We start from the raw sequence: 26,496 nt of genomic DNA, 5'->3' as shown, positions 1-26,496 counted from the left end.
CGAGCTAGGAATAGTAGCAAGGAATCACGTGAAGGATGAACTTGCTCCCTTAGACAAAATAACGATGCAAAGAGATGCCACAACGAAAAGAGGTAGACATTTTGTCGGTTTAGCGTTTTCGACAGGTGAAAAAGTGAGAAGTTGCAAATGGGAAATCATCAACATATGTTTCATGTACTAATGATATTATCAAAGATATACAAGTAAATACAAAAAGAAATGATAAAATTTTACCTAAGGTTAAATCTTTCATGACAGACCGTAGTGCTACAGAGCACAAAGCAAACACATTGATATCTGCTGAAATACAGGAAGAAAATAATAATACAGAAACTCACTATTTTAAATGTGCAGTCCATCCATTATTGCAATTAAGTGATATATGTACCAAACGATTGTTAAAGTAGAAAAAGATAACACTGTTAATATAGATGGATCTGGAAATATGTCGTCAACATTCTTTTTATTAAAATGTGTTTCAAAGTTATTTTTCAAAGATGGCACTGTAGACCCAGAACTTGCTACAACATGTATTAAAAGTCAAAATATAAACCGCATACCAATAATGAAATTGCGTGCCAATCGTTTTTTTTTTATATTATTTTATAATTCAGCTGGAACATATTTTTACACAAACATTTAATAACTTATTTGAAAACATCAAAATCAACTTTAAATTATATTCAAGATTATATTGTTCGTGCACTGTCAAATGACAACATTTTAGCTATACTGAGAGCTTTAGGTTTAATTTCAAAAAAAATTACAGAACCATATTGGAAAAAAGCAGGTGGAGAAATTGAAACAGCTTTAGAGATGGGTAACATTTACAACAAACTTGTGGAATTTTTAGAGATTTTTACTGAAAATCCAGAGCTTGTTATTACTGAAAATGGAATTAAATTGTTTTATGGACCAGATTTTCAAGATGACATTTTTTCCTGTTTATTAAAACCATGTAATTTAGATTCTTTTACCAAGGATATTATAGTTAAATTTTGCTCTGATTTGAAAGTAAAATGTATGCAACTTTTTAAAGATTTTATACCTACCGGAAAATATTATGCACCAAATGAGGAAATTTTAGATATTTGCAAATCCTGTCCATCTAATAACATTTCTGTTGAGCGTTTAATGGCTAAACTAGACAACTGTATTGTAAACGCTCCAAATTACAACACTAAATCTATGGAAAGTGTTATTATGTTCAAAAATAATAATACAGAAAAATGGCTGCATAACAAAACTGATGTTGAAACAACTGAAATAATTGCCAATGCACAAAAGCAAAATATATATAATAAATTTTTATCTGATGTAAAATGTAGAAAAAGAGATTTATTTCATCAAAATCTTGAAACAATCCGACAGAGACAAATTAATGAACGTAACAGACAGGTCAAACTTAATGTTGAGATGCAAACAGCACTAGATGTCTTTAATAGTAATGGAATTTGGAACACTGAATCAAAAATAAAGGAAGAACTTGCAAAATTCAACAAACAAAAAAGGACCAAATTACAGCACTTAAAAGCCAACTTTCTATGTGTAAAAAGCTATGGAAAACAATTCGACGTATCAAAATTAAGTTTAAATTTAATAGAATTCATAAAACAAACAGCAAATTCATACACCATCGACAACCATCATGCAAGAAGATATATTTATGAAACCCGAACTTCTGATAGGAAAATGCTTCACTCATACATGGACAGACAATGGACAAGACGAACAATAGAAAGGAAGAATTCATTCTTATGATGGGGGTGTATTTGAGGTTATAATGACAGTTCATAATTGGATGACTATTAACTTTGTTCAACTAAGATATTTCACAAAACATTCCCAGATTTGTTTCTCTTCTGAAACCTTTTCAGCAAACATATCTTACTATCACTACAAAAGTCAATAAGTCTGAAAAGACCAGTTTTTGTCTGAATTTGCATGAACTTTTACTCGACATTCTTAATTTGTCTGAATAATTTTAAAAAATTCTTGACATAGTATGAATTTGTCTAATAAGGTTCTTGATTTTTCTTGACAAGTGTCTTGACAGTATGAACATTGTCTTAAAATTTCTCGACACTTCCTGTATCATCTGATAAGAGTCTGGATTAGTCTCGACCAATTCTTTACTGTCTTAAATTTGTCTCGATCTGTCTTGACATATTCTTGACATTCTTAATAATGTATGAATATGTCTCGACATATTCTTGACATTCTAAATAATGTCTGAATATGTCTCGACACATTCTTGACAGTCTTAAATATGTCTTGACACTATCTCAACAGTATAAATTTCGCCTGAAATGTGAACAGACTTATTCTGCACTGTTTATGACATTCTATTGCTGTTGTATACTCCTTTTTTTTTATGGCTAAACTAAACTTTGGAGAATCAAGGATTAATTTGGTATAGTAAGATACCCTTTTGGTGCAACTAAGTTGGAATACCCTGAATAATCCCCCATGTAGTTTAATTTTTATTTATTTTTATTAAACATTTAAGTAATTGTTTTCACTTGGAATATAAGTCGAAGGTATTGACAAACAGCATTTAGATTTTTGCCATTCGCAAAACTGCCAGTCAAATTTGCTTTACTAAAATAGGTGTCTTGTATCTCTTTTGGACCCCACAATTCATCTTTTGGGTTTGTGTGGCTAAAAAAAGGGGGGGGGCTTTCATTTAGGTCAAAGAATTTGTTCCCATCTTGATTCAAAAACCTTATTCATTTTTTAGAACAACCCAAAAACATTTTTTATTCAAATTTGAGTGTTGAATTTTATAATTTTTTATCAAAAATAAATATTTGTGATAACTCCTTCCTGAAAAGAAAAAAATGTTTAGATCTATATTATGCATGTCTGTTTGAGAACCATTTCATAAGACCGATGATTTCTATAGAAATCATTGATGGGACCCATTATAAATAATTTTTTTTTATTATTCCTGGAGTAGATAATCATTTTCTTTTAATCTTTGGGAATTATTCAATTTGTTTTATGTTAAAATAATTAACTTCATAATTTTGATGAAGAAAATCCATTTCAATTCAATTTTTTTTCATCAAACTGATGATTTTCATTTTCATCTATCAATAAACTTTTTAAATTGTAGTGGCATGGTCGGTCAACTGATAAGTTGTATGGCTGATTACAGGTAAAGCAATAACTTCTATTTGACAGTTGCGTGTACTCTGGGGTGTGGAATACCTCAATTTTATGGGGAACATCCTGTCCATGTGTAATACTTAATATATTCCAACAGATGACATTACACAAATTTTTCTTCTGTTAAATGAATGATTTGTATATCATCATAATTTGCTATTTATATAAACCACATTTTGGTATAATAATTATTTACCATATCAACATTGAATATTATGAATGTAGAATGAAATATGTCTACAGTATGATTGGTTTGATTCATTTAATTTATAAGATTTAGGAATCAAAATTTGTAATTATTTAAAAACCCACATTGAAATTGTTTTATATCAACACACCCACATTTGAATTATTTTATACTTTAGATTTCATAGCCATATTTGCATTTGTAAAAATAATTATGTACCCAAATTTTCAATTATTTTACATGCCCAACTTTTATTTTTGTTGTAAAGAAGTGTAACTTGAAACAACAGTATATCATATAAAGAGAAATAAAGATTAAAGTTATATCATGAATATATATTGGTCATGATTTGTAAAACTCAGAACTGTCAAGTAAATTTAATACATGATTCAAAATGTTCAGAATATGTCAAGCCATACTGAGAAAAAATAAGAATGTCGAGAATATGTCGAGAAATTTCAAGACAGTATTCAAATGTCAAGAATTTGTCAAGAAATTTTAAGACCATATTCAGAATGTCGAGAATATGTCGAGTAAATTTCATACAAATTTAATATAAATGAGAATTTGTCAAGAAAAATTAAGACACAAGTCATACTTTTGGAGAATGTCGAGTAAAAGTTCATGCAAATTAAGACAAAAACTGGTCTTTTCAGACTTTTAGACTTTTGTAGTGTATTTGTCACTATCTCTAATCATACATGTATAACTACCTTTATGGAATTGATCTTATCACACATTAAAATCCTCAGAGACACATTAAAAATTATACCCTACTCTATTTTCTAAGAATAAAATTCATATAATGTAAATCATTAATGTGAAACCAAGTTTAATTAATTATATCAGACCTGCATGCCGATAATATTAACAATTACTTGGTGTTATAAATGGTGTATTGATGGTCACAGTATGGGTTGCATGTAGTTTTTTAATGTATGATTAAGTCCACTTATGTTATATGGATTATATAAAAATCAATTCATTCAATTATTCTCACGTTTGGTGTATGAAGGGGATAAAGGTTATACAAAAGATTAATTAATTGAATAAGGTTTCCTTAATTTGGAAGTTATATTGTGGGAACCAGTTTTGTTGGATGATGAAATTATATTGTGGTGATCTGTTTTAGAGGTGGAGGAAGCCGGAGTGCCAATAGAAAGCACAGGTCTTCGATAATGAGCCGAAAAACAAAACATTGCCACTTACTGTCATCATACATATAATTGTAAAATGTCTTCAACAATATTAATATTTCAGAAATAACATTGAAAATATCAATATTTTACAATCTATAAAACATTTTGCTGTATATTATTATTTAATTTTACAGGTTCAATATAATGATAAAGATTGCAATAACCAACAGTCAGAATTGTATGAATTGACTAGCGAGGAGATCAAAACAGATTTTACTGCTGGATATTTTGTTTTTGGAGGTATTATGATTAATTTGAGTACATTGTCTCATGATGTATGTAATTACAGAAATGAAATATGGTAAAGTCATGTACATATTTATTCTTGTACTGTTGTTATAAAATGATAACTCTGTTAAATGAACAGGTAATACATGTACATCTATAATGGTGATGTTGACCCAATTAATGAATTCATTTACAGAATAATATACAGATTTATTTGGTATATTTTAATTGTATTTTCTTTTCTTTTCCAGAACATACATGAAACAGACTATAGAAATAAAAATGTTGAGTGAAACATTGAGTTGTTCCTCTTTGTATAAAAAAATTATTATGAAAAAATTGTGTTGTTCCCCTTTTATTCATTTGTGCTATAAATAAAAAAATATATAGAATTGTTTTCTCAGTAAGACAATAACCTCCAATCACATTCTTTCTTGTATCATTCTTAAGCTGTCGATGGCTAAATAAGAACACTTATTTCATTGGTTATGGTTGATATTTACAAATTTAGGTAGAAAGGCTACATAATGGTTTGCTACTGTCCTCGACGACGTCAGAGTATGTATGACGCAAGCTATTGACGATATCGCCACCTGACAAAACATTTGTTTCGCCCTTGTGGACTTACGAAGTCGCGTGCTATTTGTTTTAAAATTATTACTTTGTGATGCAGCTATTTCATTAGGAAGAACATCTTTTCGGAAGATTTCCCCGTTAATGTCTCTTTATCATTTATACGAAAATCAAGGTTAAAGCCACATCCAAATGTAGCTATTTTAAAGTACTTACAAAATTTGTAGGTTGTTCATTGACAGAATCTGGAGTTGTGTTTTCCTATATTTTTTCAACTATGTCTTTGTTCTCTTTAACGTTTTTATCGTATTTTTGACATTAGATTTACAAATGATCTTGTTTCCTGGATAATGAACAAGAAACTGGATTATAAAATGGTATTAGGAAATCATTTGGACATTTTGTTTATATCTTTTTTTGTAGCACTCAGATTGGTGTTGACCCTAGGAAATACCTAGAGTATGTAAAACAAAAAGAATAGAACATAAGTATAAAAATGGAAAAAGCAAGCCCCGCTATCTCCCTGTATTGAGTTCGAAAAGTTATGAGTTTAGATTAGTTTTGATAACATATGCTAAGAAGCCAAAAAAAGATTACAACATAGATGTAATTAAAATTTAATCAATTGTTCTGAGAACCATTGAAGGTCTTTCCACATCATTTTCTGAATGATTGATAAGAAACTACATCCGGTGTACTCAAAGTAAATATTGGCGTCTAAACATAGATTTCTTCATACTGATTCAATAAATATACGGTCAATATATACTTTAGCCTGAAATATTGGCAATAATCTGCTACATCCGGTATAGAAAATGCCACTTCCGGTCTAATATAATAGATTTATTCACTCTGATTCCAAAAATATAGGGTTAATATATATTTTTGCTTGAAATAAGGGAGATAATTACCAACTTCTAGTCTCGTATGATAGCTGCATTTACACTACTTCCAAAAATATATGGTTTCTATATACTTTTGCCTGTAATTAAGGAGATATTTAGCTACTTCCGGATTATTTAAGGTCACTCCCGGACTAAAATGATAGGCTTATGTATGCCTACTTATAAAATATATGGTTGAAAGAAACTAGTGCAAAAATAGCTACTTTCGGTGTACTCAAGGTCACATTCGGTTGATATTTTTCAAGGTCATATGTCATCCAACATTTTGCAAAAGACCCTATGGCTTTATCATGTACCAAGTTGGAGTAATAATTAATTTACCTCAAATTTAACCATGTCAGGGACAATAATTTCTATAATATGTCAATAGATTGTTTCAGACCAAATATATCATATCTTCATCAAAATGAGCCAAAATATTTTGCACTAGTATATATGTGGAATGACAAACCAGAAAATGATCCAAATCATAAGAAGGCGCTTTTTTTTTTGTCAATTACAACAATCATTAGTGTAAAATATGAAGACATCAATCCACACATACTAGAATGAGTGTGCCACAAATTGCATAAAAGCTTAAGGGTTTAAGACCTGTAACAGACATGTAACTCTGAAACTTCACAACAACAAATTTAAAAAAGTCAGTCAATCCAAAGTTGTCTCTAAGTTCTTTCTGTGTTTTAGCCGTTTTTGGCACAACTTTTTGGAATTTTTTATCTTCAATGCTCTTCAAATTTATACTTGTTTGGCTTTTTAACAATTTTGATCTGAGCGTCACTGATGAGTCTTATGCAGACGAAACGCGCGTCTGGCGTATCAAATTATAAGCCTGGTACCTTTGATAACTATTTCATCACTTTCTTTTCCCGTCTTCCTTATTCCTTTTGTGCAGTTTTCAGTTTGTTTTTTTTTCTTTTCCTGTTCTTCCTTTTCCTACTGTCTCTTGCTTTCTTTTGCCTTTTTTTTCATTCTCCTTTCAGCTACGTTCAAGAATTCCTTAAATATCCTTTCTTTTTCTCCTTGAGTGTTGTTTCTTTTTTCGTCTCAAGTCTCTGTCCTTTTTCACACTGTTCCTGCCGCTTTTTTATTTTCTTCAGCTGAATTGTTTCCTGAAATTCTTTTAAAGAAAGTTTATGTTAAAAAACTTTATAATTTGAAGAAAAGGTTTTTACCTCTATTTACCTCTTACAACTGAGATGTCAGATTTGTTTGCTTTAATTATATTCAGACAAATGGAAAAACCTTTGTCGTGTATTAATCGTGCAATTGCGGATAGAAGCTTTGAAAGTGTTGCTATATTGACCAATTTAAATTTGTTTATTTTTAACATCTCTTACGTGCTTCTTATCTACCAGTATATATATATACAATATGAGACTCGTATAAAAAGGGATTGTTTTCTTAAGCCCTAGCTGATATTTAAACCATTTAAATGAAATTTTGCAGGACTTTTGTTCAGTCGTACGCACTCGATAGTTGCGGTTTGGTAAGTCCTTGAGTTAAAAGTTACGTATCAGATAGCTGTGATCAGATAAGTGCTTGTGTCAAAAGTTACGTACCCGATAGCGGTGGTCAAGAGAGTACTCACTGTAACGTACCCGATATCCGACGACAGGTTTGTACTCTGGTTCAGTGTTACGTACCCGATATTTTTTATCGGATTTGATAAGTTATGGGTTCACCATTATTACCTTTCGTTCAATCATTATCACAGAACATTAAAAATCAAAACTCATTATGCTCATTAGCTGTCTGAAAGGTTAAATTAAAATATATATGAGGAAAAAAGAGAAGAAAAAATACTACATGTGAAATAGATAAATATAAGATATTGCCCTTTTTTTCCTCTTGATCAAGCACTTCTTAGATACTAACATTGTCAGTTAGCTATGATCAAAAGGACATAGTACTTCTTCTACTAATACGACTACGACGACTGTCGTTATTGAAATGTTGACTATACAGGATGCCAGTCTAAGGCTATGCTGTCATTTTTGTTAATTTGAATATAAGTACTTTTGACCTAGTTGCTGGTGTCAACAGTTTCTTTAATATCGACACATACATTATGAAATATAATTACGAAGCGCGAAGCATAGATATTATTAGTAAACAAAACCCGATTTAAGAATTCAAGTTTACAAACTAGTTATAGGTTTGTGCAGGTGTCAGTATACCTGGCCCCCCAAGGGTGACTGGGGAATAGAAGTATGGTCACCATTGGTCTTCCTCCGACCGTCAGTAAAACCCGTGCTAAAGTGGGGCGTCCGTTTGGCTGTGCGGGATGTACAAATTTGCAGCCACGTCCGGTCAGAATGGGGACGTTAAATCCGATGCCTCGTGTAAAGAGAGTGCCACGCTCTTTGCACGTTAAGAACCCTTGCAACAACTCTTTGAGGGGTCCGTAGGTGAACTGTTGCAAGGCTAAATTTCTGTCCCTATCCAATATACCCTCATTTCCCGTGGCAGTCTAAATTTGTCCGACCTTAATCCCTTAATCTATTACAGAACCTACCTATTGTATTTATTGTGAACTTGTTCTCGTCCTGAATATGCATGAAATATTTGCCACTGGACGTTAAGCAACCAACAATCAATCAATCAGTATACCTGGTGTGATCATGGAAGCTTCCGGGTCTTTTCTTGTTCTTAACTCGATCGTGTCAGTATCACTGGTAACTTTTTCTTGTCCTTTTGTGTGAATCAAATCATTTGATTTGGTGTTTTCCTCTTTTGCCAATGTTCCAATATCTTCTGATGTTGTCTTTTTGATACCACTGTATGTTATGATGCTTTGCTGAAATTTCCCTCTGTTGCATTGCTGGAATTTCTCTCTGTTGTTACGCAAGAATTTCCCCCAGTTGCTGCTTTTAAATGTTCCTTAAGTATTTCCCTTATTTCTTTTACCTCTTGTATATTTCTTCCAAGGTTTTCCCACTCACCAAATGTAAATGTAAATTTGGCTACATTTAGTTTAGCTGTGGAAAAATACCTGCTTAAAAACAACATATCCGTTCCATTCTGTCAATGTATCATTAAATATGTACCTTCCTTCAAGTATAATAGAAAATTTTTGTAAAGACTGCGTACATACAAACAAACAACAAACAAAAATTGTCTAGTTTCCAGTAGTTATCCAACCTTTTTATATCTTTATATTTTTTTAATTTTTCAAAACTTAAGTTGGTAAAGCAGAAAACATTATTGTGTTTGAAGATTTGCCTCTGCATGAAGCATACAGTTAAATTTACATTTCTAAAAATCGATATGAAGGACGATTCACTGGTTTAGCTGTGTTCAAGGGTATATATGATGTCTAACATGACTAATCTGAGAAATAATTTAAAAGAAGATATAAAATTTTCACTAACAACAGATCACGATGTAGGACTGAATATCATGCAAAAATATTGTGAACTTAATCAATACATATTTCCTGTGTCACTGCTGCTTCCCCATCTTCTGTACCCCGAACATCCTTCTCTAACCGCTCCCAAGCGTTAACTCGAATTAAAATGTGGTACACTCTGAATGGCCCTAAAAAACTTTAAAACAACATCCTTTCCTAACCTGTACATATCTATAAAAAAGTATTTTTAGAATTTTTGGAAAACCAAAAATTTGTAGTTGAACATATCTTTAAAAGTGTCAGAGGAGATCATTAAAACAAAGAAAAGTCCAAATTAATTTGACCTTGAACTCCATTTCATTTTGTAAACCAAGGACCTCAAACCAATATACCTTAGGTCTTTATCACTTACCATTCATGCTATACATTAGTATATCACTTATGTCAAATACAGAATGGGAAATAACTCTCATATGGAGTCTTCTTGTCACTTCGGTCAAAATTGGACAAAACCTCCTGATGATATAACGAGCAATTTGGTTAAATAAATTTTGATTTCTTTTACTGTTACAGAGGAGAAACACTAAAAAGGAAAACAGTGTTCAGGGAGATCACTCCTACAAAGAAAAGATATTCGGTTAAGTAGGGTCAATTTCAAAGGCGCATAAACTGTGCGATATCATAAACCAAATATCTAAGCGACATCTTGCGAAATAAAAATCAAAAAATAAAAGTGGCGGAAGAAGAAAAAAAAATAATATCAGAACAAATGCAATAGGTCTTTAAAAAAAAAGTGGAAAAACCTAATAATACAAAACAAACAAACAACACATGTTCACATCACTACAATTACCTATATTAGGCTCGTTGCTGGTGTTTTTGTCAACTTTCTCATCATTGTGTTCTTTTTATGATTCAAAGTTATATTAACAAATATTTGTTATACATGCACACATAGTATGTACATATCCATAAATATATAAAACCGAATCTATATATATTAAACAGTATACATGTATTTATATTCATAACAAAATTTTAAACATTTTTCTCATTTTGCATAATACTTCAAATTTCAAGTATGTCAACTTCACTCATTTCGTAAATAAATGTTCTAAAGTCTCCACATGTGTATTACAATAGCAACATCTACACATTTGTCTTTGAAAATTTCTTCTCGTGAGCTATGCCCCTGTTGGTAGAATCCTATGTATAAATCTATAAATAAAACATCTTAAATTTTTAAATCGATCAGCCTTTGTAAGTTATTCCATACACTTTGAAAGCTTAAATAGGTAATTCTATTTCAATATTTTTAACAATTTTTAGTTCTTGTAGCTGTAAATAAATTTCTTTGAAACTTGTTATTAATAATAACGTTATTTATGTATTCTGAAATTTGAAGGAGAGTTCATGGCTTTTAAAACTTTAAAATTCGTGTTCAAAATGCCTTTTCCTGGTCAAAAGCAATTAGGATACCACTAAGATCATTTAAATCCATATATTCTAAAAATACTTTTTATTGATAACAGGTTGTCTCATATGAATTTGTCAAGTCATGCGCCTGTTTGGTTAGTATTTAACATTTTGTTAATCACTTTAGATAAGTTTTTTCTTAAGAAATTTGTCCGACATTTTTTTTCTTCTAACTCAGATTTGTGTGAACTGGCCAATACCTTATTGATTTGAAACAAAAATATAATTTTATCTTAATACAATGTTCAACCTTCGGGGTTGAGAATGTTAATTAAAAAGTGATGAAGACATTATGGTATTTTACTGCTTTTGTTTTCTTTCGTGGCTATCTTATATCTTGAAATTATTTCTCTTTGATTGGCCATTTTTCAATTCTTTTTCTCTGTCTTATTTTTTTTCTCACGATCAATAACCGTTTTTGTTATAAATAATAATAATGGCTGAAATTTCAAATTTGCCGGTTAGCTTTGCCTTAGTAAAATTAATACCATTTTTATAATAAATAGCCTTTCCCCCTCTTTTTGTACCTCTCGTGGAGAAGGCAGCTAACATTTATCCTTGTTTATCTTTAAAATCTGATTCATTTGAACAAAATGTTTCATGTAAATAAATGATGTCAGGCCATGGTCAGCAGAACTAAGGTGCCATTGAAATTCTCGTGCATGAGCTTAAAGTCCCTGACAGTTGCAGTGGAGTACTGTACATTGTGGCGCCTTGACTGTAATTAGGTTTAAATACAGAGATAATAGATACATGATTAAACGATATATCTGTATATTTTACTCTGTAAAACAAATATATATTTATATAAGTTCACTAAATCTCTGTGTAAGATTTTGTTGTTGTATTTGAAAACCGAAAACTTTCTGGACTAGATCTGAAATATAAATAAATTAGGCGTTATCTTCCTTTATCTCAGGTAATTTTTTAAGTATTAATGTTATAGACACTAAAATATCTTCAATATCTTTGTTGTCTTTTGAAATATTAGTAAAGGGCGATATAAGTTAAGTGGATGAATCTTCTCTTGTTTATTCTTTTTAAATTAAACCTCTTTTCGTGCTTCTTTTAAACTGCACTTTTCTTTTGCAACCTTTGTTATAATTCTTATATTTTCTATCCTCTTGGGGATAGTCTTTAGTTGAGGCAGAGTGCTTCACATAGCCTTGATATATACAGCACTTAAGATGCTTTTTTACAAATAACTTGACTTTATAGGTTTTAAAACCTAAATTAACCCTTTCCGGTAGCTCTGGAGTAGTAAATAATAATTGAAGAGCAGATGGACGTGCCTTCTCTCTCTTTACTTTATCCTAGAACAACATCTCCTCTACTGTGAAAACTTGATATGTCTCCGAGGCTTCCTGAACCTGTTCAATACTTAAGTCTGTTGGTGTTCTATAAATGCACCCGACAGGAGTGGACAAAACTTTGGGAATATTTACCCTGATTTCCCTCTCACCTAATTTGGTGAGCTTTTTAACTCATTTAATTGAGCATTGTCATAATTCTCTACAAATAAATTTCATGTTTTAGTTTTATTTTAGGTTTTAATAAGACCAACAGATTTATAATACAGGTTTTGAATTAATATTGTTCTTTTAAGCCCAGTTTAATTTCAGTATTAACATAACTTATTGCAGCAAAAACCTTCTTCGCTTTGTTAGTAGATTTAGCTACTTCTAGTCCCATTCTAGTAGGATCATTTTAAACTGTACCATGTAAGCTTTCACTATAACTTTTTGTACCAGGAGATGTTTTAATCTTCCTTGTTTATGTGCCGTTGTGTTTGCCACATGTTGGCATCTTCATTTTCGGACATACTGACTTAACTGTCAGTGCCCGTCCTTAAACTAGTGGATTCCACATCAGAACTACTTTCCTGTGTGTTACCAACATACGTTTCATGTAGATTGTCGATGTATTGTTCTAAGGCATCGACCTCATACTCATTCCCTGAAAAATTTTGACGTCATCCATTGCAAATGCAATGATGACTTTCAAATACATACTTGATAAATTAAACTAAATTTAATAGATTCCTGTAGAGGTAGACTCTATATAAATGCAAATACATAAAGTACAAACATACATATATTACAATGTCAATAAGTTGTGCTCAAACTCAGACAAAGTGTGATGTGAGTGACCATTGGACTCACTACCAATGAGCATGGATTATTATAATTATTATTGATGTTTTGTGAGGCGGCTTTCCTGGTATGGAACTTGGGCCCTATTTAACACTTATTGTGAGTATAAAAATTCCCTTAGTGTTTCGTATTGCTTCACGTGCGTTCTATAGTTATAAGTTTTTATGAAGTCCTTACTGTGTTGTGAAGTTGTACTCGTGTAAAATTCTACAGATTTTTGAAATATTTATGTTGTCATTGCGTGATGAATATAAGCCAATTAGATAAATAATTGCTTTGATGTGTGTGGTAATAGTAGCCATCAAATGAAATAAATAAAACTAAATGAATAAATCTGATATCTATCGCTGAAGATGGAGATTAGATATTGCTTCCCGATAGACCGGTGTCAATTACTTAATTTAAAAAAGCCAAAGCAATGTATTCCTCATATAAATAAAACATTGATAAATAAATAATAAAATTATCACATATAGCAAAAAAATATTATATCTGAAATTCCCATAGATACCTTTTTATGAGCTGTGTATTGACCTCGACTGCCCTCACTGACCATGAGGCCACCGAATAATCAATCTGGTTAGTGAATTTTTAACTATTAACCCTTTATTGACACCGTGATTTCGGGAACTACTATTACCATAGTTTTTGGACCCAGAGATTGGTGTCCTGTTGCCAATGAGGTATATCGCGTTTAATTGGATTCCTTCAAGACTCCGTATCCATTCAGAAGTTATACTTGTTCTTTAATGATATAATGATCTTTATAATGAATGAATATCTAATAAGAATTTTTTTAATGAATGAATATCTAATAAGATTTTTTTATAATGAATGAATATCTAATAAGAATTTTTTATCTTATATAATGGTATCTTCAGTGCTTGAAACAATGATAAAGGGCAAACAATCTTCTGGTCATGCTTAACAAATGTAAATTACTGTGAGTTCACACTTAAAAATAGACAGTAATAGTGCAACTTAAATCTCTTATTGATTTGTAATTCTGGTATAACAAAGGCGCAACTAGCATTGTTATGCAAGTCTTTTGTTCATATTGAGTTTCTATCATATTATTTGCTTCACTTTTTATCAGATGTGGTAATTTTTTTTTTAGAAATATAATCTTTAAAAAACATGTTAACAACCAGTACTGTAAAATGCCATGGCGGTATTCGACTTTCTTTAGTATATAGTATAACATTATTTCCCGAGAAATTACTTCTTTAAAAGTTTCTTCAGTAATTAATGTAAATGGTTTACTCTTAATTTTTTACTATAGAATTCGAAAGTTACTGTATCTTCAATAGTTTTTTAGCTGGTTTTTATATCACAATATGCGACTACATTTTTTGTATATTTAAATGTCTTTGCGATTAATGCTTTTCTTCTAATATAAAAGGGTGGATCTCCCATTTCTACCTGTAATGCTTTTAACGAAGCTGACTTCATTGAACCTGGAAACGCACATATTGTGTGCATTTTGTCTAGTCCCTTTTTAATTACAGAGGCTGTATTGTATACCTCACACCCATAGTAAATTTTAATTCTTATTAAAGTATAGAAATTTTCCTTAGATTATAACTTGTTGCTGCCCGAAACGAAACGTTCAAGTTAAAAGATTCATACAATTTAAAACGTTTGTACATCTTGTTTTAATATATTGAACATGACTTCTCCAAGTGAAGTCAGTTGTCTAACAAAAATAATGACTACAAATTTGACTAAACAACTTTTAAAATATGATTTCATATTTTCAATACAATACTATTGCCATTTGTTTTCCTGGAATACAATACTGTTACTGTTTTTGAAGGTAAGAGAAAAAAAAACAATTTGAGTACCATTTGCTTATACTATCCAAGTCTTCTTTAATTTTTTTCTGTAAAAATCTTAATGATGATTCAAATTTCCATATTGACCGTCATTTGCAAATTGTGACATTTCACAATTCTTTAAACAATCTGACATGCCATTAACCATAATATTAAAAAGTGTTGGACAATTTCCATAGGGGTACCAATTTCAAAAAACATAAATATCTGAAAAAGTATTGTTTATCTTAACATTTAAGACTCTATTTGAGAAAAAAAATATTAACTTTAGCAACCATGTTGCCTTTTGGTCCCATTTTTTTTTCTATAACCAATGTTTCCTCAGAATATCAAAAGCTTTTTGGAAATCAATAAATATTCCCACTGTAATGTGATTTTTAAAATATGATTTCATATTTTCAATACAATACTATTGCATTTTGTTTTTCTAGACAAAATACTGTTACTGTTTTTGAAGGTGAGAGCAAAAAAAAAACCCAAACTTTTTGGAAATCAATAAATATTCCCACTGTAATTTGATTTTTAACAAGATTTGGATTATATGATTTTTTTTTCCAAACACCATCTTAGTCTGTTGTTAACCATTTTTACATTATCATATTAAAATTAAATGTGAATGCAATAGGTCTATATGATAATGGATCACTTGGATTTTTCGCATGTTTAAAACTAGGAATAATTGTAGAATGTTTCCAATCCAAATTTAATTAATAAATAGTAAAAATATATCAACTAAGTGACGGAACATACTATAAGTTTTTGTATCTTTTCCCGGAGAGCTATCATTATTATCTGTTATTTCATCTTCAAATTCTTGTAATGTAAATTCTTCCATTATAACACTCTGTATTGATTTTTATAATATTCAATAGAATCATTTATTTTTTTTTCTTACCTTACAATTATATAAACTTTAAAATCATTTCCATTTCTCGTATGTCTTGATCTATTTCTAGCTTTAATAGCGGATGTGTACTCCTTTATCCATCATGGGACAAACTGTTTGTTTGTTTTTTTTCAAATTTCTTAATTGGAAAATGAAATATTTATTCATTCAGTAGTTAGTGTTGTTAGTTTTCTGTATATCAACTTATTAAATTCTCTGTAAATTTAATATCACATTCTTTTGTGAAGCTTTTCCAATTTGTTTTTTAGCTCACCTGACCCAAAAAGGCCAAGTGAGCTTTTCTCATCACTTGGCGTCCGTCGTCGTCCGTTAACTTTTACAAAAATCTTCTCTGAAACTATAGGCCCATATAAAACCAATCTTGGCCTAAATCATCCTTAGGGTATCTAATTTAAAAATGTATCCGATGACCCCGCCCATCAACCAAGACTGGGGTAAATGTCCATCAGGTCAAGATCTATCTGTCTAGTAATTATACCCCGCTTTAAAAAAAAGTAGGGGTATACTGTTTTACCTCTGTCTGTCCATCCGTCAGTCCATCCATCCATCCGTCAGTCCGTCCGTCCGTCCCATGAATATGTTTGTCGCATCTTTCTCATAACTACATTACAAGGATTTCTAAAATTTGGTTTCAGGGTTTGTATAACTCAGCTATACCGTGTGATGCGTTTTCAGATTCATCACTTAACAACTTCCTGTTTACCAAACACTTGTATCATTTTACACATGATACATGTGATAGCCAAGTTGAAAATTTTCGTCACATTTTTCACAGGAACTACAATACAAGGATTTCTTAAATTTGGTTTCAAGGTTTAAATTCTAACAATTTTACGGACGCCATCACGAGTTGGTTGACCGTTATGGAATAACCGTTTCACAGATGATATCGGATATGTTCCTTATGTCGTAACTACAATACCTTCCCTTTTCACGAATGTGACTTACCGAATTAGACTATTTACCGGATTTGTAATAACATAAGCAACACGACGGGTGCACCATGTGGAGCAGGATTTGCTTACCCTTCCGGAGCACCTGAGATCACCTCCAGTTTTTGATGGGGTTCGTGTTGCTTAGTCTTTAGTTTCCTATGTTGTGTCATCTGTACTATTATTTGTCTGTTTGTCTTTTTATTTTTGGCCATGGCGTTGTCAGTTTGTTTTCGATCTATGAGTTTGACTGTCCCTCTGGTATCTTTCGTCCCTCTTTTATATATGTCAGCTAAACCGTGTGATGAGTTTTCAGATTAATCACTCCACAACTTCCTGTTTACCGAGATATTTGGGCGGGGGTATCATCAGTGAGCAGTAGCTCACACTTACACTTGTTTTCTTACGCATCACACAATCCGTTGTTGGGTTGCTACCCCTGAATTGGTAATTTTAAGAAAATTTGCAGTTTTTGGTTATTATCTTGAATATTATAATAGGTAGAGATAAACTGTAACCAGCAAAAATTTTCAGCAAGTTAAATTCTACTGGGTCTAATAGAATTAAACTTAGCCACAATTTTCAATATTGTATCTTGATTGAAAAATGTATCCGATGACCCTGTGCTCCAACCAAAATGGCCTCCATGGCTAAAACTAGAACATAGGGGTTTACTTTAGAAGTCTGTGGGAAAATTGTAAAAAAACCAATTTCAAATGGTCACAACTTCAAAACTAATTTAATTAGTGATAAGGGGTCTTCAGTTACTATTGTAAGACTACAATGGGATGACCTGCTTTAAATTTAACTACTGGGCCAATTTAAACCAAACATGGCCTCAATAGTTATTAGGGTATCTAATACTATTTATTATGATTTTAACCTTATTTTACATTATTTCCAAAACCACAGTAGATACAGGTGAGCTTTACTACATGGGAAGATGGATATGAAACGCTTGCACTTACGAACATGTAGGTGGTAGGTATTGATTTACAATGTGTATAACACATAGCACATTGTCAGTAAAGAATTACAATCCTATTTGATATGATGAACTATTGGCTTTGAACGCCACTTTCACTACCAATGGGTATAGAAGTAAAGTACATTAAAATAAAGTAAACGAATTTAGGTCAATTTTTGTAAACAGACGTCGAACAGAAACAAAACAAATGCGAAGCTTATACCATTTTATATCACCGATCTTGATCATAATATATATTGATATGTTTCACTGTGGTCGCTGCATTGCAATACAATTGAAGGTTTTTAATACATAATGATATTACGGTTAGATACATCTTATTGGCATTCATCATAATATATAAGTTCGTTTTCTAAACAATCGAATTCACAAACTTCCGTCGGAGTGACATAAAAAAAATAGCAATAAGGAGCAAAATTGTTAAAACTGAGTAAATAGAATAATACAAAATATTTGACATCAATATGACTTTAATCAGAAGATGAAGACGATTGAGATGAATCATCATCTAACATATCTCTTTTGTTCTTTTCGGGATACTTTAGGATGATGTTTTTCATTTTATTCATTCTCATTTATATTACGGTTTTAGAATAGCTCTTTTTTATTTACGTTTCCTTTTCCATTTTGATTTCTTGTCTTATCACACTTTTTGGCGATTTTCCTTGCTCACATCAATTGTACGTCCTCATCAACGTCTTGTTCTTTTCTGATGATACCAGCAGGACCAAGTAGATATAAAACCAGTTTGGCTACAAAATGTTCAGAATCAAATGTTGGAACTTGTGTTATTACTATTATCAATCAAAGTATAAATTTATCGAGATCTTATTCTGTTAAAACAAACCCTTTGTTAATGAAATCTGTTCATGTTGTTCTAATAAATTTTGTATTAACTCTTAAAAAATGTTGTCCTTGCTTCTTTTACTGAACATTTTTCTTGACACACCTTTTTGATAATCTTATAATTTTCTATTGTGTTAAGACATTCCTTACTAGTGACTGGTTGGTCACCTTTACTATTGGCACATTTTGCCTTTTGTTTGCATTCTATGCCTATGTCATCTTCACCACACCTTAGACATTCGACCTTATTCCTGCATTCCCTTTGCATGTGTTTTCTTGTCTTTTAAATCACTGCGTGGGTTTAGGTACAAATAGTTTGTTTTATAACTCTTAAACGCTATTTTACGCTCTAGTAGGTATCTCGTCTGTACCGAAAAATAATTAAGGAGTCATTGATGGTACCCTGGTTTTACTACTTTTGTCAAAATAAGTTAGTCTTATCATTTGCCTTGTTGTTTCTCAAGTACTTCCTTTAAATTCTGTTCGTCTATATTTAGAGGAACATTATAAATAGAATCTATAGTACTACTCAGCTATTTAGGCTCTAAAACATTTATTGACCATTGTCCTAATTGTTTCAGTTTTGATAATTGAGTGAACTGGTTTTTATCAAAACCTAATACCAGTAAATGACCTGTACTTGTTGCACTAAGGTATTTTAGAAAATAAACATCGTATTGGCATTAACCATATAAGTTCGTTTTCTAAACAATCGAAGTCACAAATTTCCGTCGGAGTGACTTAGAAAAATAGCAATAAGTAGCAAAATTGTTAGACACTGAGTAAATAGAATAATACAAAATATTTGACATCAATATGACTTTAATCAGAAGATGATGACGATTGAGATGAATCATCATCTAACATATCTCTTTTGTTGTTTTCGGGATACTTTATGATGATGTTTTTCATTTTTTTATTCTCATTTATATTATGGTTTTAGAATCGCTCTTTTTTATTTACGTTTCCTTTTCCTTTTTGATTTCTTGACTTATCACACTTTTGGGCGATTTTCCTTGCCCACACCAATCATGCGTTCTCATCAACGTCTTGATCTTTTCTGATGATACCAGACGGACCAAGTAAATCTTAAACCAGTTTAACTACAAGACTGACTTGTTCAGTATCAGTTAATGTTGGAACTTATGTTATTACCATTACCAATAAAAGTATATATTTATCGAAATCTTTTACCTGTAAAAACAAACCCTTTGTTAATGAAATCTTTTCATGTTCTATATTAATTCTATTCTCTTTACTCTGTAAGGGATTTTGTTTTAAATCTTTAAGAATGTGTGTTCTTGCTTCTTTAACTGAACATTTTTCTTGACTCAACTTTTTGATAATCTTATTATTTTGGATTTTCTTAGGACAGTCTTTACTAGTGACTGGTTGGTCATTTTTACAGTTGGCACATTTTGCCTTTTGTTTGCATTCTTTGCCTATGTGCTCTTCACCACATCTTACACAGTTGACCTTATTACTGCATTCCCTTTTCATGGGTTCAAACCCATTGTCATTTGAAACACTGCGTGAGTTAGGGTACACATAGTTTTGTTTTATAAATCTTAAACCCAATTTACACTCTAGTAGGTATCTCATTTGTACTTAAAAATAATTAAGGAGTCTTTGATGGTAACCTTGTATTCTTACTTTTGTCAAAATAAGTTAGTCTTATAATTTAACTTGTTGTTTCTCGTACTTACTTGATTATAAATACAACTTATAGTAGTACTCATCGATTCAGGCTGAAAAACATTGATTGACCATTGTCCTATTTGTTTCAGTTTTGATAACTGAGTGAACTGGTTTTTATAAAAACATACTACCTGTAAATGACCTGTTCTTGTTGCACAATACCTATAGTAGAACTCATTAATTTTTGTATCAGTATTGGATTTTTTAATCCAAGTTTTTCGTCTCCATTAGGCACAATCAATACATAATTTTGGGCTGATTTTGACAATTCACTAGTCCTGTCCCTGGGGCTTTTTTTTATTAAAGTATCCTGTAATACACTACTATATGAGTCATGCTATTGAACATGTATAGCGTTGCACACAATGTTCCTATAACACGACGTTGCACAAAAAATGTTTACCCTTAATTCACCTTAAAATACTGTATTGTCGTAAGTAATGTAGAAAGGATAAATGGGACTGAAGTATACGGTTTTCCATAAATAAATTCAAACAAAATTTTGGATGTACAAAACATTAATCACAGGCTGCTAAAATGTCATAGTGCATATCAAATGTCATTGTAAATTTTCCATATCTTGATTCAACCCCAATACAAATATTTCTGACACTCTGCAAGTAAATCTTTTTTTTTACCCTTGATTAGTTTGAATTGATTTTTGCTTGACACACATCTGCCAAAAGACAATCCTTAAATTCCTTGAACCCCAGCTTGAAATTATTTCCCCCATCATCTAAAGTTTCTTGCTTAAAGTTTTTTAACATCTGATATACGTTGTCGTTTGTTTCTGTTGTTTCGTTGTTTTCCTTCTATGGTTGATGTGTTTCCCTCGTTTTTAGTTTGTAACCCGGATTTGTTTTCTCTCAATCGATTTATGACTTTTGAACAGCGTTATACTACTGTTGCCTTTATTTATACACTTTAAAATGTAGTTATCTTCTCCTGGATATTCCGTAAAAACGGCTTATATAATCCCGTATTGTATAAATTCAATGAAACTGTTTTTGTCGCTGTTTGCAAAAAGTCTTTCGGTGACCTCCGTTTCGTGCACAAGTTTATATCGAAGAAAAGGTCCGCTTTCGCTAGTACATGAATTAGTTTCATCACGACAGTTATAACATGAGTAGCAGGACAAGTCGCGAACTAAAACATTTCGAGGACTTGTACTTTTAATTTGGTGAATGCACCTTACTGAAAGGACGACTTTAAATTATCTATATCTATTTCGGAATACTTCCGCCATATAACGAAAGATTGGCCTTTTTATAGAGGACTGTCGTTGTGTCTCCAAATTTTCTTTGCAAAAGTGTTCATATCATTGGCATTCTGAACCAAACATTTGCCTCTAGCAACAGCAAAATCAGCTTGATTTTTTATCAAACCCCCTGCTGCATCTTGTACTCCTTTGCATGGGATGTTTCGAAATATTATCGACTATGTTGAACCCAAAATCTTGTTCTGAATAGCTGAAATCCCAGAAACAGTGCCTTGGTTTATCGTGTATATACTGCGTTGCGCATAATTTTTACATCATAGTTAATAGAGATTAGGTTATCCGTTTTTTGCCGTTGCGCCTCGTGTGAAAAATTATGATCATGAACTTGTTCCTTTTTTTTTACGTTAAATAAGGACAAGCAATAGTTTGGCATGAAATCTATTTCTACAAATAAATAGATATTCATCTTCATGTGGTCTTTGGATTTGAAAAAGAGTGCCATCTTATTCCCCCACAACGTTTGGAAACCTTTCAAGTTAGTGGAAAGCTTCTTTTGGAGCGTTTATTGCCTTGGGGTAATTTGATATTATTCATCATAATACAAACGGAAGTTTCGTTTCTTCCACACACCTGTTTACAGAATATTTGGAAATTCCGTTAATATCTGCAATTTCCAATAGAAAATCTTCCTTTACCATAACACTTGCAATAACCATTACCTCAAAATGTGGTTAAGAAGCTCTGTGTAAAGTTTACCATTCAAAATAATCATATTTATTACTAGTAAGTGATAGTTATTTTTGTTTTGATTAACTCAATAAAATGAACAAAATGAATATTATTTAGGAGAGATCGTTTATTTGAAGTACTCCCATATCAAGCCAGAGGGTCCTTGTCTTGAGGAATTTTTGTGCCATTTGTACCATAAAAAATCTACTAATTGACTTCTGAATTGATTTGAAGCTTTCGGGTCCATTTCCCTCATTTTTCTGTGATCGGACTGAAAAACCAGGCTAGATACTGATTCATTTTCGCTGAAGGTATGTCCTCCGTTACCCGTAGCTCATTATCCTCCTTCACCCATTAAGTAGTTATTTTCAAGTCACGTTTATTCTTTTTTTTTTTATTTTTTTTTCAATTCTTCAATTAATTTACTGGCATCGTATTTTGAAACTTACATAACTCTCTCCCGATTCCAACTTCTTTATTGGTTTAATTGGCAGGTTTACCGGGAGTGCAATTTGGATATTCGAGGGCAAATATAAATATTGGCCACGACTCCGACTTGCGGCTTTTATTGGACATGCAAATATGTACATTTAAGTACAAAATATATGGTATTATGATTTATTACTGTTGCTTTGATGGTAGTTGTGTATTTTTTTCTATCGATCTAGGTCAAAAGGGAGAGGTTGGTAAACCCTGCGCCACGCAACATATTGATTAACTTTTTTTTGACTTTATTGAAAAGCACTTTACGCCCATATGGGCCAATGGCTTAAAACATTTTACATGATGTACAGTATATATATATATATATAAAACAATGAAATTAAACAGTGCAGACACTTTCTACTATAATCCTTGTCTTTCTTTAAATCCATATATATATATATATATATACATATAAGAGATTCAAATACTATCAAGGACGCCATGCCCTCAGTCTTAGTGACTTTTTTAAAAAGGAGCCTAATTTGTTAGTGTCCTGTTTTGTTTCTGGATTGAGGAAATGCTTTAATTTATCTATATCGTTTAAGTTATTATATTTATTTTCAATTACAAATTCTTTTCTTATTTGTTCATTTATTTTACATTTAAAATAGAAATGGAACTCATCATCCCAATGTATACATAGTGTTAAAATCTCTGGGAATTTTCCTGTATCTACCAGTTTCTATTAATAAACAGTGGTCACTTATTCGAAATTTACAAATTAATTGTCTATGTTCAAAGTTTTGGGAGAAAAGATATGGTTCAAAGTTATAGCTTTTTTTATTTTTTTAAAAAGTTGGAGTTTACTATTCTCTTGTAAATTTGATATTTTATCATTACATAAATTTTCATAGGAGTTTTCTAAATTTTGTTTGTATATTAGCCTATTATTTTTATCCTTATTTTGGTTAACAATTTCTAAATCATTTTGACTTCTGACATGATTAACATAGGAGTACCAAGAATAAATACCTGAATTATGTAAAGTTTTTGCCAAATTTAGTGTTTCTTTTAGTAGGGGACTAGTTTCTTCCCTTAAAAGTCTATCATGAAAAAGAAGAGTTTGTCTTTTTGTAAAGCAATCAATAGGGTAGCTGCCTAATTCAGGTCGAACAGCTATATTACAAGAGCATTGTTTTACTCCTAAAGTTAACTTATTAAAGTTATTTAGTACTTTATCAGTCGGACTTTTGTCAATGAAATTAAGAGTATCTACTTTTTTTATTATTTTGACCTCCTCTAATTGAAGCTTTATAAAAGGATGAGTATGTATCCATATACCATATTTCACTGTTATAAGTTAATATTGGTCTAACGAGTGAGTTAAATAAATGGTTTGACAAAGTCACAGGAGTCTGATGAATTGAATTACAATATGTTTTAATAGAATACATTACTTTCATAGATTTTTTAGCTAATTCTTGTGCTGAAGGAAAATGATTTCCATTCTGACTAATAATATTCCCAAGAAATTTAAACTTTTGCATTTGCTTTAATTTATCACCATGATAATCAAAAGAATGGTTAAGATTTTTCCTATTGTTACTTGTGCTTAAAGTCATAGTTCTAGTTTTTTTACAGTTTACAATTAACTGCCATTAATGTGACTGTATGAAAACAGTTTGCTTCGCTTTGATGTGTTTTGTCATTTCTAAACGTGGGTTTATTCCTTTTAGCTCACCTGACCCAAAGGCATCGAGATTTAAATCTTAATAAAACATGACCAAGTATTGTCTAACCTATACAAGATTAATTACAGATAAATAAGAAAATATAAAGTATGAAATACAATAAACAAGGTAAATGAAACTAAATGAAACATGAGAGACAAAATCTTTAAACCATAGTTTAATTTTAGAAAACCTTGAAATAATAAATACCTTACTTATACTGCTAACTACGTCTCGTCATGTTGTTTCTGGTTCAACTTATTCCGCCTTTACAACATAGAAAAAAAAAACACAGTATATATAGTCTAAATACAAGGTCAAACTAGCCAGTACCAAATAAAATAACTATTCAGAAAAGTAGTTTGTCTAATAGCCAGTACAGAGTGAAAATCAAACAACCTACATCATGTACATGGAGTTATTGGATTCACTAAATCATATAATACATAATGTGTTCAATATAGTTAAATAATGATGATATAAGGGTAAAATAAATATAAATGAAGTACAAAGTTGGGAATATAATCAAATATGTTAAATGTACATCAATCTACTCGTGCACATACTCCCCAGCTAAGTATATAAATTGTCTCTATAAATATTTATATCCATATACTCCTTTTACCATCATAATGAAAAACACAAAACTAAGACACAAAAAAACAAATGTAAAACAAATATCCTGAATGAATTTACTTACAAAAAACTGAAATTGGATGTGTATGTTTTCTGTAGTTGTCCAGTTGTTCGTATATATATAAACGTAATATCTGCACGGTTTGAGTCACTGTTGTTGTAATCCACAGATTGTTTTTTTTATTACATTTAATAACGTGTTTTAAAACGATTCAAAGTTTTAGAATCACAAGTGCCATCATCAGGTTCTACATTATATATATACTTGGTACATAAAAGATGAAATTGTATGGCATCTTGAGGTTGGCGTTTCCAGACCACCTTTCACATTGTCGATCTTGACGTTGAAACCTACACTATTTTATTCACTTCCGGTCTGTTATAAAATCAAAGGATGTCGTCGATCACTCTTCGTTCTTTCCTTTCTCTAGCTGTTACCCTCGTTAACAAACATGAACGCAGCCATTTTATGAAACGATCAAAATCTTCGCGAAACAATGCGAATTGGGTCTATCAAATATCTAGTTTTTTTCGGTAGATCATCCTTTTAACAACCAGTTTGATAGGGGAGAAAAGTATAATAACATTGAATTGATAGTAAATATAGGAATTGAAACACTTACCGGCATAAAAAAAACAAAAAAAACGAATGTCAACAGACAAAAATTGCAAGTAGAAAATCCAAGTTTTCTAATAAACACATTACAATGACTTTTCATATTGAAGGTATATTGCAAAATAAATATCTCTAGGTCTGGGGTTAAGTTGTACTTTACGGACTGACATCGTGCACAGAAAAATGATAAATTCAAAACATAGTTTTGAACTACTGAATGAGAAATTGTGAATGATTTATGGTACAGTTTCTTAGTATTACGTGTAAGGGATAAACCTATATCCATTGAAATGTTGGTCATTAATATCGGTTATGAAGATAACGTAAACAAGCGTTATTTTAAGTTAAAAATATAAATACAATTATGTCATCGGTGTAATATTTCTGCGATGAATGATATCTAAAATACCAGTTTCAACACGGACACAGATTCTTATTTTAAACCTGTATTCACAACAACAATAAATTTAAATCTAAGCCAAACAAAGGATCCGTTGTCATTGAAAAAAGAACATACGCAAATATAATAACATTCCTGTGTTAAAGTACAAACTCTGAGGTTAGATTATAATAATTATCTTTGATGACTTTTAACAGATACAAATATCTTGAAAAAAGACGAGCATTGGTTGTTAAAAGATAAACAAACATCTGAATTACATTTGATACTGCCCATTCAGTTACACATTTTTA

The 26,496-nt window shown here is 31.1% G+C and overlaps 1 long non-coding RNA gene across 2 annotated transcripts; it reads right to left on the bottom strand.

Moving 5' to 3' along the window:
* Window positions 1-18,093: 18,093 nt before the first annotated feature.
* Window positions 18,094-25,898, bottom strand: LOC127711651 (uncharacterized). Of its 2 annotated transcripts, none has more exons than XR_007986833.1 (3): window positions 25,252-25,898; window positions 24,762-24,818; window positions 18,094-18,655 (listed from the first exon to the last, which is right to left on the bottom strand). It is a non-coding gene; the product is annotated as an uncharacterized LOC127711651 (long non-coding RNA). The 2 variants fall into 2 exon arrangements; XR_007986832.1 differs by lacking the exon at window positions 18,094-18,655 and adding an exon at window positions 19,668-19,943.
* Between the last annotated feature and the right edge of the window lie 598 nt (window positions 25,899-26,496).

Source organism: Mytilus californianus, unplaced genomic scaffold (assembly GCF_021869535.1).
Source record: "Mytilus californianus isolate M0D057914Y unplaced genomic scaffold, xbMytCali1.0.p SCAF_8, whole genome shotgun sequence".
Classification (NCBI taxonomy): domain Eukaryota; kingdom Metazoa; phylum Mollusca; class Bivalvia; order Mytilida; family Mytilidae; genus Mytilus; species Mytilus californianus.
Note: the sequence above shows the minus strand (reverse complement) of the source record. Positions and strands in the feature narration are given on the sequence as shown.